Below are 19,133 nucleotides of genomic sequence, written 5' to 3'. Positions count from 1 at the left end.
TATTAGTTATAGGGAAGGTTCATATTTCCTTTTGAGAAGAATTCTGGGTCTGAGGTTGGTTTCTAGGGGAAAGTTGTTGCTCGATTACTGATGTCTGCATGAGTGTGGATGTAAGAGTCAATTCATGTGCAGTGGATTTATCATTCCTGGTCTAAGTGATTTATTCTCATGGAATAGAGCTTTGCCTTTATTGAAGGGATGAAAAGAGCTTGCACCAATTTAAAGACACAGAGCTGTATTTTTACCTTCCTTTATCATCAGAAACCTGCCTGTACATCGGCAGTGTTTATCTGACTGGTGAGCAGGATTCGCAAACAAACGACTCCCAGGTAAATATCTCCCTTGAGAAATGGAAAATCATGATCTCATTTTCATTTGGGCCTTTCCTTGTGAAAACCAGGGACTCATGGACTTCTGTGCCCTGACCTGAAACTCCTTGGTTTGCAAATTCTCCTCTAGCTCTATCCAGGGAAATGAGAAGGAAAGGAATCCTTGGAATAGAAGAGAGAAGGGGAAGGGGAAGAAAAGGGCAAGGGAATCAGATAACGTAAGAGGGGAAAAAAGGAGGGTGGGCTTGAAATAAAAACTGACTTGGGAGAAGGGTAAAGGGAGGGAGAGAGTGCCCAGGAATTATTGATTAGATCCCTAGGGGTGACATACATCAGCCCTTGATTAGGTGTGAAAAGTTGACAGGCCTGAATTGCTTACAACTAATTAATGGCTGTGAGATGCTTTGAAATCCTGAGATGAAAGCTAAAGGCTCTGCCTGCAAAAACCAAACGGCATCCATGATTTAAACTGTTCACTGCTCCTGTGGATTCTCAACGCTGAGAGAAGTCTGCTCTGTCTGTATCTCGTGACTGTTTGTAGTTCACTCCTGAAGGCGGCAATTGCTTTCCTCTTCTGTTCTCATGTCTCCCCCATCTCTCAGACTTCTTGGAGAGAGTTCAACCTTGCCTACCTCACTGAAAGAGCCAGGAGTCCTCAGGAGGGCCAGGGAATTGATGCTCCAACATCAGATCCCAATCTATTGAGGATTTGTCCATTTATTCTGGTTTTAATTTATTATTTTTAGGGTTTTTTTTTCCTAATCCTAGATACTCCCCTGTTCCAGTTAGAAGACCATCCATTTCAGTTACTAGTAAACCATGTGGTTCTTAAGGAAGCTCTGGTGCTCTGGGCCAGTGGGGTGGGTAGAGTGCTGCCAATCTACTGTCAGATTAATGGCCAGAAAGTTTTCCTGATCAATGCCGTTGAGTGGCAGGATGGGTAGTCGTTTTCTCCACAAGCCAGTGAACAGAGGTATCTCAGACACAGCCAGAACTTTAATTTTCCACTTGCTGTGGATTGAGACCAGCCCAAATAGCTACAGAAAAATGGGGGTGGGGAGAGATTTCTCTTTGTTTCAGAGCTTCCCTTTCTGTTTTTGCACACACCAACCTGAAAACAGTGTCCTCAGGGAAATCCGGCAGTGAACTTGTCTGCAATGAAGACAGGGCAAGGCAGTGGGTTTGCTTTAACTTTCTGGAGGAAATTAGTGTGAACTACAGCTGTTTCCAGGAGGAGAGGGCATGCACTAGGCAGGGAAATGCAGGGTAGGCAATAATGCAAGGATAAAAGGGAAACCTTGTGCATAGTTTCATGAATTCAAGTGTGAGAGACTTCCAGTGAGAAAGCGCTAGGCCTGCTTGGGACCTGTTCAGGTGGTGGGGAAACTTACCCACATCTGGTAAAAAACACAAGCAGGACTTTTCATACAACCAGGGAAATTTACACATCCCTGTGTAACATCCCACATACCTGTAGAAACTATAACACAGCTGGGGAAACTTCTATGAATCTGGAGAATCATGAACAAAGTTGGAGAATCTTTATAGCCAAGAGCAGAACACAAGTTTACTCAGCAAAAGCAACCTTAGTTACCCGCTTGACAAAGGTAAAGGATGCTTTCTCAAAGATTCTTATTTCGATACTGGCATACATTGTGAAAAATACTAATCCATCTGCATTAGGTAAGAAGGGGGAGAGGCTCTCAAACGTTCTTATGCATCAGTACCACCTGGGAAGTGTGTTAGAAATACAGGTGCCAGGGTACTGCCTCAAACTACTGAATCAGATCTTTAGAACTGGGACCCAGGGAAGTGAATCTGTAACACAACTCCTTAAGAGAAGTAAATGCATGACAAAATTGAATAAAAAATTATTCAGGGAATTGTGTCTCTTTTGAGGAAGATAACTGCCTCTTTTTTCTTCAACTGATTTTACAATCAGAGAGAAATCAGTGTAGAGATGGTATTCCTAATTACAGTTTGTTGCAGAGGAATCAGATTCCCTGGCCTCCTCAACTGATCCCCCCATTCCCTCTCCTTAGGAAATCATCTCCTAGGGAATATAACACATGGAGCCTCAAATCAAATGATGAAAGGAATAGAAGTGAGGAGCAGTGCTTGGAAACTCCACAGAAATTAACTAAAGCACATTGAATCTATTGTCTATGTATGACACTCCCAGGGTTCAACCATTTGAAATCTGGCTTCAGTCTCCACCAAATCTACCAGCAACAGTCTTGTGCTAAAGCCAAGTTTTCTTTTCTTGATCTTTCAAAAATATTTGTTAATGTTGACCCTCTTTACAACAGTCTGGTTTCTAGGCTTTTGAAATATACACTGATTGATTTGGGGGTTCCCCAGCATTTGAACCCCATATATGTTTCTCAGGTTAATTTTCAAGATTTCCCAGTAATTCCCTGAGTTATCCAGTGGTTTTTCAATAAGTTCATCTTTTTTCTCTCACATCAACGAGAGTTGGATTCTGTTGCTTGCAAATAGAATTCTTTTTTTTTTTTGCGGTACGCGGGCCTCTCACTGTTGTGGCCTCTCGCGTTGCGGAGCACAGGCTCCGGACACACAGGCTCAGCAGCCATGGCTCAAGGGTCCAGCCGCTCCATGACATGTGGGATCCTCCCGGACCGGGGCACGAACCAGCGCCCCCCACATCGGCAGGCGGACTCTCAACCACTGTGCCACGAGGGAAGCCCATAACTGTTTCTTATTAACTGGATTATTATGTTTTCTTCATGGACCAAATTTTTTCTTGTACTGCCCCCTTATCCATGTCACCCAGGTTTTTTTGTTTTGTTTTGTTTTGTTTTGTTTTGCGGTACGCGGGCCTCTCACTGTTGTGGCCTCTCCCGTTGTGGAGCACAGGCTCCGGATGCGCAGGCTCAGCAGCCATGGCTCACGGGCCCAGCCGCTCTGCGGCATGTGGGATCTTCCCGGACCGGGGCATGAACCCGTGTCCCCTGCATCGGCAGGCGGACTCTCAACCACTGCGCCACCAGGGAAGCCCGCAAGTAGAATTCTTGACTAATATAACTTCCAAGTCCTCACACTCCTGATTTTATTCCTATTCTTCTGTCCATTCCTTCTCAGCCTCATCTGGATGTTCCCCTAATCATATAGTGCCTTAAATGTTGGTGTATTTCAAAGATACATAGCCAGCTTTCACTTTGTAAATGTTTGGCTATATTAATCTCCTGTTCAGCTCTGTCTCCTGGGATCCAACCTCATATACCAGACATTTTCTATTGGTCATTTTTCAATATCTCAGCAAAAGGAATCACCTTTCACCCAGTTGCCTAATTGAGAAACCCAGGTATCACCACTGACAACTTCTTTGCCACCTAGGTAACATCTAATCATCAAATCCTATTGATTCAGCTTTGTTATCACACAACTCTACCTACTTCTTACCAATGCCATTGTCATTATCTTAATTCCACCACCACCACTTCTCACCTGGCTTAGTGCTGTGGCCTCCTAACTGCTCTCCATGCCTCTAGTCTTGGCCTTCTAGGGCAGCCAAAGTGACCTTCTAGAGGGAAAATCTAATCATGTCATTCTCATATATACAATGGTGCAATGCCTCCCCTTTGAATAAATACAAGTCTAATTCTAATTACAAGGTTATTCATGATCTCCCTACCTCTGCTGCCTTACTTTTCAGAACTTTTCCCAATCCACCTACCCACCCCACATCCTAAGGTTTTCTCTCCAGCCCCCGTCTTACAAAAAGATCTCAAGTTTTCTGTAAGCACCTTGCCTTCATGTGTCTGGGCCCTTGACATCCACATATGATCCCTCTGCATGGGATCTGTACCTTCACAAACTCTCCTTCTCTTATCCGGGTAACTCAGACACATCATTCAGGTCTCTTACTTAAGATGTTATTTCCTCCCTTCTCTTGACCCCTCATATATGATCAAGATGTCTTGCCCACATGTTCCCTCTCTGCTTGGTGTTTCTCTGATCACAAGAATCAAGCATTTATGCAACCAGATTATAAGTGTTTATTTTCTCATTTAGTTTTCCCATGCAACATTGACCTTGATAATGATGCTGCTTGGAGGAACTGTGCTCTCTCCTCTCACCTCTGTCTCTATAATGCTTAGCAAATAATTTACTGGTTTGTATAATCTGACTAGAAAAGTCCAAATAAAGACAAAAGTAATACCTATAGAATACCCTGTGTGGGCACCATGCTACCCTATTTTGAGGAAATTATTTCATTTCATTCTCAAAACATCTTTTGAAAATCTATGAGTATCATTTTCACTTCATATTAAAGAAGGTTTAACTCTAAAGTGGTTAGTGAATGTTCCCATTATCTTTCAAGAGAGAGGTCTGGGGTTTGATCTCAGGTCTGCCCGATGTCAAAATCCACAACTGCCCAGCATTAACTCTTCAACAGTGACTGATGCATCAAAGAAAAAAAAAAGAAAGAAAGAAAAAAAGAAAAACTAAAGTTCATTGTTATCTCCTACGTGTCTAGGAAGACAAAAATGGAAGCAAGTTCAGTTCAGCTTTTCCTAGGAGTGAAGTTCAGATATTGTAGGGGAAGAAACCTATCAACAAAAATAAAAATTTTGATTTTCTTCCCAACAGGTCATGTCATTTTATACAACACCCTACTAACAGGGTGCTTCTATTCTGGGAATAAAAGATTTACAAAGATGAATATATAATTAGAAAATTGAATTTACAGTACCATCTAACATTTGCTACCTTCCCAAAGAGTTTTTGCATATAGAGGCTCATTTAGAGAATCCACTAAGAGTATTCAGATAATTCAGTTTGCAAATGCAGAGGCCAGGAGGTGATTTTATAAGTATTCAAATACACTCAAATTTCTGACAAAAGAAAGAGTGATATGCTTACTTCTTGTGCTGGAATTCCATCACAGGAAGCCTCCTATGTGCAGGTCCTGTCATTTGCATGAGTTATCCCACTTCATTTTGCAACAACTTGGTGACACAGGGATCATTATCTAACCCTCAGGTCACCACCACTGTGAGGTGTCAAACTTTAATTAGATCCTTTTCAGAGCTTCTAGGAAAATATGTTTTACTAAAAAAGCAGCGACCCCCATTGCTCACCATTAGCATCTACACAAGCCTTACAAGCACAAATAAGATAGAGTGATAAAGCAAGATATAAAAGAGATAAAATAGATTTTAAATTCTTGTAAAAATGTCCATTTTCACTGGGTGGATGGGTATCTTCATAGAACTCACAATCGAGGGAATGGGAAGGGATGCCCTGTGGGTCTCCTGTTCTGGGAGAGAAAAAATAAGCCTCAGAAAGGTTGGTGAAGTTGCCAAAGGTCCCATGGGTAGAAAATGGAAAATTTAAGACTGAAACCTTGATCTTCTCGTTGACTTCAACAGCTGCCTCATGGTAAAGGATTTTTAATATATCGGGGTGCTTAATCTAATTAAATTGGAATTTGAGCAAATCCATGTCAGATGAGGACTCTTACAAATCTTAAGAAAGGAGGTGCGAGGAGGGGGGAATCCCGTTCCCACCATGCATGACTCAAAGAGAAAAGAGATAATTATTAGGAGGCAAGAGAGGAAAATAAGAGACATCACAGGTAAATAAGCCAAAGACAAGGTACCAAAAGAGCAAACTGTTTTCTTTACATTGTACTTGTTTTCTATCACTGCCCTGATGACAGATTACCACAAACCTGGCTCCTTTTTTTTTGGTACGCAGGCCCCTCACTGTTGTGGCCTCTCCCGATGCGGAGCACAGGCTCCGGACATGCAGGCTTAGCGGCCATGGCTCACGGGCCCAGCCGCTCAGCGACACGTGGGATCTTCCCAGACCGGGGCACGAACCCGTGTCCCCTGCATCGGCAGGCAGACTCTCAACCACTGCGCCACCAGGGAAGCCCAAGCCTGGCTACTTTGAAAAACGTAAGTTTGCTATTTGATAGCTCTGGAGGTCAGAGGTCTAAAATTAAGGAGTTGGCAGGACTGTGTTCCTCTGGAGGCTTCCGAAGAAAATCCATCTTCTTGCCTTTCCAGCTTTTGGTGGCTTGCCTGTATTCCTTGGCTTGTGGCCACTTCCTTTATCCTCAAAGCCAACAATGGTGCATCTCTCTTTGATCTCAGCCAGGAAAGATTTTTTCCTTTTAGGGACTCATGTCATTTGATTGGATCCACTTAAATAATCCAAGATCATCTTCCATCTCAAAGTCCATAACCTTAAGCACATCTACAAAGCCTCCTTGCTATATCAGTTCACATATTCATAGGTTCCAGGGATTAGGATGTGGACATCTCTGAGAGACCATTATTCTATCTACCACATACATAAGCAGGGCCTAAGAAAAGTGGAAAATGGGATGGGCAGGTACTGTTTGACCCTGTAGAAGTGAAAGGAAAGGAAATAGGGAGAGATAGAGGGGAATATGAGGGAGGACAGGGTAGACTGACACATTTGTTAAGAGCTAAAATGGGCCAGAGCAGGGGCTGATCCATGTTTCATGGGACTGGCGATTAAGCAAATATTTGAAGCCTTTTAAGAAAGAGGATAAATGAATGTTAATAAAACTTGCTGAGGCCCCTCCCAGGGCCTTGGAAGAAGTTGCTGCACATGAAGTTCCTGAAAGCCTAAGTTTCATGAGCATTACAGCAGTCACCTCTAAGCCAGGGATGGTGGAAGGCACTCTGCAGGTATTAACTTACCCTCTGCACAAGTTGATGAAAGCTGAGGCTTGATTTGGAAAATCTGGTAAGTGACAGAGCAGAAATCCAGAGTTAGGTTGTGTGAGTCGGCAGCACACCCGTCATATGCTACCCCTCTAAGAATGGTGCAGAGATCTGCACCCCAGCACGAAGCTTCACTGCTCATGTGATGTTCATGCCAAGTAATCATTTTCTTTGGTTTTTCTGAATTTTGCAATTATATTGGAACAAATACCCAAGCAACATTCCCTGTTGTAGAGGTGTGGATAAGGCAGAGACCCAGAACTCAGCCGGGAAGTGGGAAGATGAAACTCCAACAAGGAATTCAAGACCAAAGCCCATGGGAGCCAACAGGAAGCCTGGATGTCAGTAGAACCTCAGGGTCCAGGCTGTTCCTAATGGCCTTTTCTTACTGCCATGGGGTCTTTCTCAAAGATTCTTCCCTTTGTCTCCACCTCCTCCTATTCATCACACTACCCTTGATTATGTGGTATTTGTGTATTCTCAGTTTGAAGCAGGGGAATTTTAATAGAACCTGATAACATTATTAAGAGTTAAAAAAAAAAAAACTGACTCCCATTCTGAACTTCACCTGTTGCCAAGTTTGACTCCAATTTTGACCTTTCCGTCTTACTTTGAGCCTTACCCAGTCTTCTAAAAACAGAATTAAGCTCTAGGATCAGACAGAAGGAAAGCAGCAGAATGAGGTTTACAGATGCATTTTTTTTTCTTTTAATCATATATTTATTTAACCCAATATATCCAAAATGGTATCATTTCAACATGTAATCAATATAATGATTGAGATATTTTATTTTTTTGTTGTTTTTGGTTCTAAATCTTACAGATCTGTTGCGTGTTTTACACTTATAACACACCTTGATTAGAGTTAGCCACATTTCAGGGGCCCAGTCTTGACCTGTGGCTAGTGGCTGCTGGACGGAACAGCACCCATTTAGAGATATGACAGATTCAAGCTTGCTCTGTGTGTGTGCGTGTGTGTGTGCGTGTGTGTGTGTTAGGATGTAAGGAATATATATATATATATATATATATATTTGGCAATGTTGGCAGCCATTCATGATCAGTTTAGATGTATTATTTCACTAGGGCTTGCAAAGTGGTGATATTTTATCTTTCTACCTTCATTTATTATCTGTAATACTGCTCTAAAGGGATATGGCCCAACCTCTACCTGAAACAACAGTTCATATAGGAAAAAAAAGGATAAATAATGCTTGGTTCTTTTCCTTTATTTACCACCTTCAAAATGCAGATGCTGTTTTTGCAATTCTCCTTAGGGTGTGGGGTGCATGTGAAGGCTGGGCTGGAGGTGAGAGTGAGAAACAAGGTGGGAGTGAGGGTCACAGGAGGCTCAGTAATGATGGGGATGGAGTAGAATGGAAGTGAGAGAGTCTCGCTCAGTGATGGCTCCAAGAGGACTATTCCACAATTATCAGTGTTAAAGACGAGGAAAACATACTGTATATTCACTGTGGTTGAGTAAATCAGGTGTTTTCTTTATCCCAATCCAGGGAGGAGGGACCAATCATCGTCCACTCCCAAATCCACAACTAGCAGGAAGGAAGTAAATGGACTTTGTGTTTCAGGCTCCCTTGGGGAGACTGTTTTGGATTTTCACAGAGGGAAGGAGCTAGAGACTGGTGCTTTGAGTTGAAGATAGGATAGCCATAATTTCAGATTAAAAGGTTGGTATGTGAATTAGGGAAAAGCTGGTCATTGGGGATATCCATGAGAGCTGGAAACCTATGCTCTAATTGCACACAGTGCCCTGGGTTGGAGACCTCAATGGGATACAGAGAAAACTGGACACCAAGACCCACAGTTTTTTAACCAAGATTCTGTGGCTGGGCCTGTGGTCAGCGGGAGGACCCCACGAGGAGCTAGAAGTCAAAGGTGGCAGAGAATTCAGGTGCAGCAGTCACCCCATGGAACAGAAGATGAAGGCTAACGGTAGCAGGCACCTTGGATTAAGGATAAGGCCCTGCTCCCTTTTCTCCAGATAACCTCTAAGTGCTAGAATTTCTGCTTTCCATGGATGTTAAGAACACAAATTTTAGAACAAGCCTCTTGGTTTCAATGCCAACTTCTCTGTTTACTCTGTGGGCTTAGACTGAAAACCTCTTGTGCCTCAATATCTATAAACTGGACAAAAGTAATAGTACTTACCTCACAAGGTGATTGTGATGATAAGTGAGTTTATGGAGATAAAGCACTTAGGGTAGTGCCTGAAACTTAGCAAGTGCTATATGTTTATCATATTTCATTAATTATGATAAAATAATAATATTATTATCACTTCATGACCCTGAGGAGATGGAAGTGTCACTAAACGTAACAGAGATTGATGTTTCTTTTCAGCATATTGGAGCTAGGTTTAATTTAATTTGGAAAAGCGTAATTATCTGTTGTGTCTGGCTACTGTGGATTAAATTCAGGGCACTACAGCACACTACCTGGCTATGTAACACCATTTACATAGTTTGTTTCCACATCAGAACTGCTGAGTTAAAACTGCTCCTTCAAAAACCTCTGATCTGTATACCGAAATATCTCAGGGGCCATCACTGGAGTCCTAGGGCAGGGCACATCCTGATGTTCCAAAAATGTCTGTAGAAATAGAATACTGTGTGTGTTTTGCCAGGGTGGGGTAAGGGTGAGGGTGGGGTGAGAGTGGGAGGACATTAAGTATAAAAAGATAGGAGTGAGTCTGAAATGTATAGAGGGTTGGAAAAAAATAGTGGGATTCCAAGAATGGTTTCAAGCCCAGGAAGGTTGCAATGTGAGGAAAGCCAGCTCTAGGATTTCCATCATGGGGTTGAAGAGTAAAAGTGTTAGCTGCAGAATCACAACTTAGGAAGTGGCTCTTGTAGAGCCTGGCCTCACAGCTGACTTTTACAAGGTCTTTGGAGAATTCCATTTTTGACACTAGTTTTTAATAATATCTGGATGAAAGGGTAAAGGACCAAGACAATGCCACGAGGGGTATTAACAGTGATATTTGAAAAGGACAGAAGGAAGGTCTTAACAAATGGAAGCAGTAGGCCCTGATTCACAGAGATGATTCCCTCCCTCCCCACCGCTACCTACCCCAGGGTTCAGCAGGAAGACAGGAGAGGGAGGGGGCAGTGGGATGTTCAGAGTCAATCCCGGTTCCCCTGCCCTTCCATCTGTAGCCTCACCTTGCCTCAGCTGGAGCTAGAGTTGCTTAGAGCTGAGTGTGTAATACATAGTCTCAGATGACTTATATCTAGCACTTAGAATTGATAGACAATAATAGATCCAGGTTTTAGATAAGTCTTAGACATTACTGGTACACAGTGCCCTGAGGGTTAAGTCATTAGGCTTGGGGACCTGCCCAGTGTCCCTGTCTGGTACTCTAGGCTTTTATCATAGTTAGAATTTCATAGGGATGCTAACTCCTTACCAGCCCTTGCCCATATTCTCTCTCAACAATTGTCCCAATATTCCTGGGATAATAACAGTGGCCAATATTCTTGGATACTGTCTTGAATTCTGCTGGGAATATAATATTCATCTGGAGCCAAATGACACTGCCTAGTGATCTCATGCATTTGTTTATAGGAACCTGCCAAGCCCTCAAAGAGATGCTTTTCCAACCACTGACTTGGCTGAAATAGCTGCAGGAGGCTCTCTCCAGCTGAATGGTTCTGACCCTAGGACTCTTGGCTTTGCCTCTTCTGTACCTGCCTTACTATCCCCCTCAGATGGGACTCTTATTTGTTATCATTGCCCTGGACTTGAAAAATTTGACCTTCTTTTGCTTGCTGGTCTCTAGGTTGCAAATGTAGTTTATTCTCCTCCATGCTCCACATTCAAAGGATTCTAAGACCATTGTCTCCTCTGGAAAGGATACAACATCCAGTGAGTGTTTGCTGAGTGAATGAATGAATAAATACTGAATGAATAGGTTAGGGGAGTTGATGGGAAATCAATTTGATTAATAGGCCAAAGAAGAAGGTGAAGTAAGATATACTAAAAATGTTAAAAAACAAAACCTAAACAAACAAAATCCCATGATTCTAATTCTTTCCAGACTTTGAATTGAGTGCATGCTGCAGCCTCCTTCTGTTATATCAAACCCCTACAATTATGGGGAAAAATATATAACAATGATTTTTAAACCTCTGTAGCACTTCCTGGGGAACAGAAAGCACTCACAGCCAAAAGAACAGCCTACAAAGAATTGCATCCAGTGACCCAAGTCCTCCTACTCTTCCCCCAAATTTATGGTCTGAAATTCATTGTTCTGTTTCTGAGAACCTGCTCTTTCTCCCATATCCCAAAGCTCTGTGGGTGGATAAGAACTTTTAAAAAATGCAGTGAGCTATGAGAGGATACTCAGAGAATCTTGGTCTAGCCTAGAGAAAATATTGAGCTATAGGATGAAAGGGTAGCAAGCCACAGGGAGAAAGTGTCCTTGAGTATTTTAGGCAGATGAAGAAAGGAGGAACAAGGGTCCTGGGGCAGGAAGGAGCATGACAGTAAGTCTGAATACAGAGAATGAGGGAAGGGTTAGAAGAGTCCTCATAGGCTAATTCTCACAGGACCTGTTAACCTCTGTTCATGGATGAATTTTAAGCAAGGACGAGAGTTGGTAGATATTTCCATGGTTACAATGGTTATGTAAAAGCTCACTCACTGCTGTTTAGAAATGGATTGGTATGGGCACTGTATAATTAGGGAGAAAGGTGTGGTCATCCAGGCCAGTGAGCTTAGTAAGTGTGGAGATACAGAGAAATGAATGCATTAGTGGGTATTTAGAAGGTAGAATGCACAGCATGGTGGGAGGCAGGGACGGAATGTTCAGAGTTTGTGGAGATGGGGTAGTCAGAGAAGACTGAGAGATGAAGCCAGAGGGGAAGGCAGGGTGAGATCTCCGAGTACCTTGCATGCTATGCTAAGAAGTTTGAACTTTATCCTGTAGGCAACAGGGAGCCATTTAAAGGGTTTAAGCCTGAAAGTGATTTGCATATTGGAAAGGTCACTCTGACAGGGTACAGAGGACAGAGACGGAGAAAGCAGACCTAGGGAGACCTGCTTGCAGACTATTGTAGTTGTCTGGGTGTGGAATGACAAGTGTCTAAATTATGGTAGTAGCATAGGGTATGGAGAGAAGGGACTGAAAGCAACAGTGTTAAGTTGTTGGAGTTGTATTGACTGGGGAGAAGATTAAACATTATGGTGACACCATGAAACTTGATAGGGGGCCTGGAGAAGGGGGCCGAGGAGAAAGAAGTTTCATTCATTCGAAAAGTTATGGGCAAGACAATGTGCTAGGCCTTAGGGATATGTTTTGAATAAGAAAAATGCTTCTTGCCCTCTGGAACTCACAGTCTACTGGAGTAGACAGAGATTGAATAAGCAAACACATTTATTAATCATAAATTGGAAGAAATTCCATGAAAGAAAACAACAGGTACTATAATAAAGGATAATAGGTTGTGGAAGTAAGTGGCCTATTTTAGATAAGGTGGTTGGAGAAAGATCTCTGAGGAGGTGACATTTAAGTTAATATCTGAAGAATGTGAAATATTCAGGGAGAGGACATTCCCGGTAGAGAGAACAGCAAATATGAAGGCGCTGAAGCTGGAAAGTGCTTGGCTGGTTTGAGAAACAAGAAGAAAGCCCCTGCGCCTTCAGAGGATTGAATGAAGGGGGCTGGTAATGATGGGAGAGGTAGGCAAGGATTAGATCACTCTAGACGGTGTAGACCATGGCACAAATTTTGGATTTTGCTCTCAGTGCTACTAGGTGCTGTTAAACTGAATTAAACAGCAAAGTTATAGAAGTCGATTTAGATTTTAAGTTGATCACCCTGTCTACTTACTCAGTGGAGAATGGATTTGAGGAGGACAAGAGAGGAAGGCTTTCAGAAGAGATTTTACTGCAACAGTGAGAGGGATGATGGCTTGGTCTAAGGTGATAACTTCAGAGCTGGAGAAAAGAACATCACTTAACAGAGATCTAAGTGTTATAACTGAAAGATCTTGGGATGGATAAATGGATGGACAGGCATGGATAATGAAAGAGAGGGAGAAATCAAGGATGAGGACATGAGTGTCTGGCTTGAGCAACTAAGTGAATGTGATCTTTCTAACTGAATTGGAAAAGACATGGGGAAGAACACTTGAAAGTTCAAACTTTATTATGTCTTATGTGAAATTTTCATGGGAAGAGGTGGCATGGGAATCATGCAGTACAGAGCTTAGTTAAGAGAAGTCGACTAGAGAACATAAGTTGATTATGAATTAATATTTGTTAAGTAGGTGAAGTAATGAATCACTGAGCAATAGTTATTGGAAGATTTTGAAACAGAGACTGTTGCTCAGTGAATGGTTATCAGCTTTTTTCTATCTGTGAAAAAAAAATGAGCTATAGGGCTTCCCTGGTGGCGCAGTGGTTGAGGGTCCGCCTGCCGATGCAGGGGACACGGGTTCGTGCCCCAGTCCAGGAAGATCCCAAATGCCGCGGAGCGGCTAGGTCCGTGAGCCATGGCTGCTGAGCCTGCGCGTCCGGAGCCTGTGCTCCGCAACGGGAGAGGCCACAACAGTGAGAGGCCCGCGTACCACAAAAAAAATAAATAAATAAAATAAAATAAAATAAAAAAATAAAAGTGAGCTATAGAGAGCAGCACAGGACTCAACATGGGATGTGTTTATTGCTGAAGTATTAGAGTATTGCTGAGAAGAAAAGGGGACCTGAGTTTGGGTTATCAGCAAATATGCAGCAAGTATAAATATTATATTCAGAGTTATAATCTGAACCAGTTTTCACCAGTTTTCATCTCTTGGGTGGTTCCTTCTTAATCACTAGAAAACTTTCCCTTACAGGTTTGATGTCTTCCTGTCACAGAACAGGAGAGCGAGTCCTGGGCTAGGTATTCCATGAGTAGGCACGTAAGGCATATTCAAAGAACATCTGCCATCAGAAGTCCAGTTCACCTAGGAGGTTTTAGGAAAGGTGTGAATATCCACTCAGTTAAGGGTTCAGGCTATTTATTAGTAGCCATTTGGCAAACATCAAAGCAAGAGGCAACCCAATGGTCCATGGGATGTGTTTGTTTTCACTCATACAGTGTTTTGTCAGGAAACACTAATAGGAAGATATTATGCATAATTGCAAAACGAGACCTTTAGTATCATTGTCATGTCATTGACCAGATTCAATTAATAATTTTATGGGACAATGCTCAATAGACCCCTGGTAAAAGATAACTGGCATCATAAACACCATCTTAGATTAGATATTGGGGAATCAGTTCTGAGGAAGCCTGAGTTTAGAAGCTGAGAATTCAGTAGAGCAGAGTCATTGGAGACCTGGCATTCACTTTCTGGGTTAGAAGCCTGTGCCCAGGAATCTGGGACACTGGAGTTTGAGTACTACCACCTGCAGCTAGATGTGATAATCATTCACCTATGTACTCTTTGAATGTTCCTTGTCAAGGTCAAGGTGAGTTATAGAGTCTAGGCTGGATCTGGGTAAAGAGAGGGAGGTTAGATAGTTGTGTAGGGGTCAGCAACTGGGTCGTTCAGAAGCAGACATCAAGATAGAGATTGGGATGCAAGATATTTATTAGGGAGTAACACCTGTGAAAGAAAAGAAAGACACAGGATGGAGCAGAGGGAAAAGTCAAACTACCATGTAGACTTGGCCAACCCAACAGAGAGCTCTGGAGTGAGTATTTCCATCAGCGTGTAACACTTTGGACCGAAATAGTCAAGTCTTTATTTTCCAGCCTTGTCCAGTCACAGGATTCAGGCTTTCCTGGGAAGAGGGGATGGAGCTAGGGCAAGGCAGCATCCTGCAGTGGAGGCAGACCCTGAAGAAGACTACAACTGAAAGTTCTCTGCTGACTGCATTCCCGCAGCTAGACAGCAAGTCTTCCCTTAAAGAGGGGTCTGGGTGGAGCACCTTCATGTTCATAGTAAGCATCAAAGATGTAGATGATTAAATAAATTATTTAAGCCTTAGTATGCCTTGGAGACACTTTCTTCATTCAGAAAATGGAGCATTGTATAAATTGTTTTTATAATTGTACTTGAAAACTTTATGCTTGGTACTTGGTCCTGTTAGAGAAGCAATAGGTTCAAATTATTGAAATCACCTTGCAGCCAGTGTCATAAAATGTAAATATGGGCCTCAATGCAAAGTCTAACATTAACCTTCCCAAATTCCTACTCAAATACCACAAAGCACTTCTCTCCTTGCAGGGAAAAAGTATAGCTAAACAAGGGTAAGTGTTTTGAGCTTCTTGGTGCTCTTAAAGTACCTGGGTACATGGAGGCGATGACGAAGAGAGAGGAAGGATGAGGGCTTTTCTTTCGTAGGTGGGCAAAATGCTTACCAAGATAATGATTTTGTAGTCAGTGAAGATCATTTTCACAGCTCTGAGTGCTATAGTAGGTGATAGGGTCCCAAAGTTAGCACAAGTAGGTGATAGGGTCCCAAAGTTAACACAAGTTTTGAGCTTATTCAGCTAGAGTTGGCTAGATGTCAGCTTTCTCAACCTGGAGCAAAGATTTATGATTGGAGTCCCATAAAACCCATCTGCCTATTAGCTATTTTCTTTTTACTATTTGTTAATTGCTTCTTGTGGACCTTATAGTTTGTACGAGGAAAGTCTGTGTCGAGAGAAGTTACCAGGCACAAACTTTCAAACTCCATGTGGTTCTGGTAAGTTAGCCCCCTATTACCCATTGGTCTTGTTGTAGTTCAGATCTGGCACTGGATTGATTTTGCCACTGCTTCAGCCCCTGTTGATTCAGCCTGATCCTTGTGCCAGGATGGGTATCAGGCATGAGCTATGAGTGGGTATGCTTATGGGGACAATGGGAGGGGATAATTACTAGGGATGTGGGTGTTGTATAATTGGAAACATTGCTGGAGGAATAGTCATTGGGATTTTTGTACAAATGGATGGACAGAAGATGGTCTCTGAAAATCCTAGACACTTCCAGACTCTTGTTAAAGTAATCTATTTTTTTTCTCCTCCTTCAAGTATAGGGCACATGATTGCAATTATTTCTACTCTACAGCTGTTGCAAAGAAATGATTGATATGAGTGACATCTGAACAATGATTTTTATTTAAATTTTTTTCCTAGTAAACATATTCAGAGCACTTATGAGCAAACTTTTAAAGTTGAAAAAAAAAACAACGATTTTTTTTTAGTTAAAAATACTGGTAGGTTGGAGAGAACATAAACTCAAAAGAGGGAGACAACAGCAGCAGAAGTAAGCCAAATGATTTCTTTGGATATTGTTATTACTCATTTGTTTGCTTTGTGTAAATTCAATATTTATCCAATATTTTATAATGACAAAAGTAAAAAAAAATAGAAAATTATATTTTTCTACAAATAAGTGAGGTATTAAAGAAGATAGCAAAAAGAAATGACTTAGACAATGTTTGGATGCAATGTTTCTAAAGTCAACAGTCTAATCTGTGCATATCATAATAAGAGGATGATATGAAAAGCTCAGTTATGAGTTACAGGTCTCCCTCAGTTATGGTGTTGACTCCTCCCTTGAGACCCAGTATGAAGACTCTTGAGTGGAAGTAAAGAGAGTAGACTTGGTTTCTTGCCCAGCTTATGCCCTTGCTCAGTGTGCAACTCATACTACTTCCTTGGCCTCCCATCTGTAAAAGGAGAGGGTTGGGCTGTAGAGATCATACATTCTTTTCAGAACTGCCATTTGTGATTCCATGAGGCAGGGTATGTCTTTGGAACATAAAGGGAAGAGAAAGGGTTTTGGAGCAGTGAAAACAGAACTCAGAACCTTACTGTTTTTCATTTACTGAGTAACTAGTTTTTGGCTCTCAGATCCTCAAGTCCCTCATGTTTAAAATGGAGAAAAGCACAACTACTTGAAAGAGTTGTTCATGAAATGCTACATATAAAGCAGTTGGCAGAGTGCCTGGCACATAATAGCTATGCCAAAAAGGACAGAGGCTGCACTATTTTTTAACACTCCTACAACTCCTCCATATAACCCAAATAACATAGCCATCTCTCTCTCTCACTCTCTCTCTCCTCCTTCTCATTCTAGATTTTCATGCTTTCAAATTCTCTCCTTTTCTATTTTAAAAATGTACATGTCCAATTTTTTCGCATAAGGTACATTATTTCTGTGGAAGCTGAAAATCATATATGTTGGCTAAAGGAGTCGTCCTTCTCAGACATTATGGCAAGTTAAGATAGATCTGATAAGAAGAAAGATAGGCAGAATAGTAGATAGATAAAAGATAGATAAGAAGATCTTTGAGAAGTAGCAATAACCCAAAGAGATAATGAAATTCCACATACTAGCATACAAGTGGTAGGAATTTGAGGGCAAAAGGAGTCTCCCTTTCCTCTCTCAAAATATATAGCATAGGCAATCGCCCATTCTGCTTTTGCATTGTATGGTCTTCCTCCAACACGCTAGAGATCAGCCGAGGACAAAAAAGCAGAGGGTTGAAATTCTAGAAGGTACATAAAGTTAAGGGACTATGTCCAGGGTAATTTAATTGAGACTAGTCCAACAACATGTTTCTCATTTGGAACAACTGAGACCCCCCTACTAAAACCTCAGATCAGCAGGGTGCTTATCTGTGCCCTACATAGAGGTTTAGAGTGAGCCCTTCTGCAACTGTCTTGGAGTCAATATATGGGTTTATCTGAGCCCTTTTCTACAACACTCCATTCCCCACCCGTACCTCCCAAACACTGCAGTTGGACTTCTGCATGTGTTCGCTGGTTAGCATTCCATTTCACTTCTGAGTTTCTAGAAGCAAGGCCCACTTAATCATCCCCTGACTCACTCTCCCTGGTTCTTTACAACCTCCTTCTTAGAGAATCTGCACAGGTTTGTTTATGCGTGAAGCCATAGAATGAGATCCTGGTGTCATGGATCCATCTCTAGGTCTACTGAGCTGTTTCCCAGCTAACTTCAATTATATGCATTTACCTAGATACTTGTTATTTTTCCTCTTCCATATATTTGATGTTCTCTCTTGGTTCATACCAGCCTGAACCAAGCCCAAGTTTGTTAAACTCTTTAAAATTAATACAGGGTAAACTATTGGCTATGTCCAGGTACAAAAGAAGGTTTTTCAATGTCTCAGAAAGGCATTATGTTGTGATGGAGGTGGTGTGGGACTAGGAAGTCTAGGTTTCCATCCTAATATCAATATTTATAAAGAATATGATTTATATTCTTTCACATAAAATAGGTGCATATAAGCTTCACCTTATCTGCACTGTATATTAATAATTTCACTTTTGTTAGTTTAGTTTCCTCATTGAAGGCTATCAAGGCTGAGTATTTTTAATATTTCTTTTTAAGTACTATCATCTACTGAGTGATATCTCTGTTCAAACTTCTTCTCTTACCTATTGTGTCTCGAATTGTGAGATCAGCTTCTCATGATGCAGTCATTGTTCCTGGTGTTTAAAATGTGAGCCATTCTGTATAAAGCCTATTTCAAGTTCAGAAACCTTATGATCAGAATGCGTTCTCATTGAGGTTAAATGAACGCTATGAAAGTATTTCTCTCCTCGTGAATCTTGAGCTTATGTTGGAGAGGGGAGTACAACATATATAGAAACCTTATGATCAGAATGCGTTCTCATTGAGGTTAAATGAACGCTATGAAAGTATTTCTCTCCTCGTGAATCTTGAGCTTATGTTGGAGAGGGGAGTACAACATATATAGAAGTGTTTTTTTCTCTTAAATAGAAAAATTTGTCAGCAACCTGAAAAGCATGACCTCCCACCCCTCACTCACACAGGTTAAACAATTTCAGGACTTTCCATAACAAGTTTGGCTCATGTATCACACAATGTCAAGATCCCGAGGTCCACTGATCACTTTCTTTTACATCATCATCAATCATTTTATGTTTTAATGCATTCTCTGATGAAATAAGTGATTACTTGGCTCAATATTTCTTTTGACTTATATAAACATTTCATTACTTGCTCTTAGTTTGTGGGTTTAGCAATTCAGTTTGTGTGTTTGTGTGTGGGATGATTCTTGGCGTAGATTGATTAAGGGATAATTCAATACTTTGTAT

Source organism: Delphinapterus leucas, chromosome 15 (genome assembly GCF_059928025.1).
Source record: "Delphinapterus leucas isolate spDelLeu-1000000601 "Yukka" chromosome 15, BTC_Dleu_Yukka2, whole genome shotgun sequence".
NCBI lineage: Eukaryota > Metazoa > Chordata > Mammalia > Artiodactyla > Monodontidae > Delphinapterus > Delphinapterus leucas.
This window is presented reverse-complemented; position numbering follows the sequence as displayed.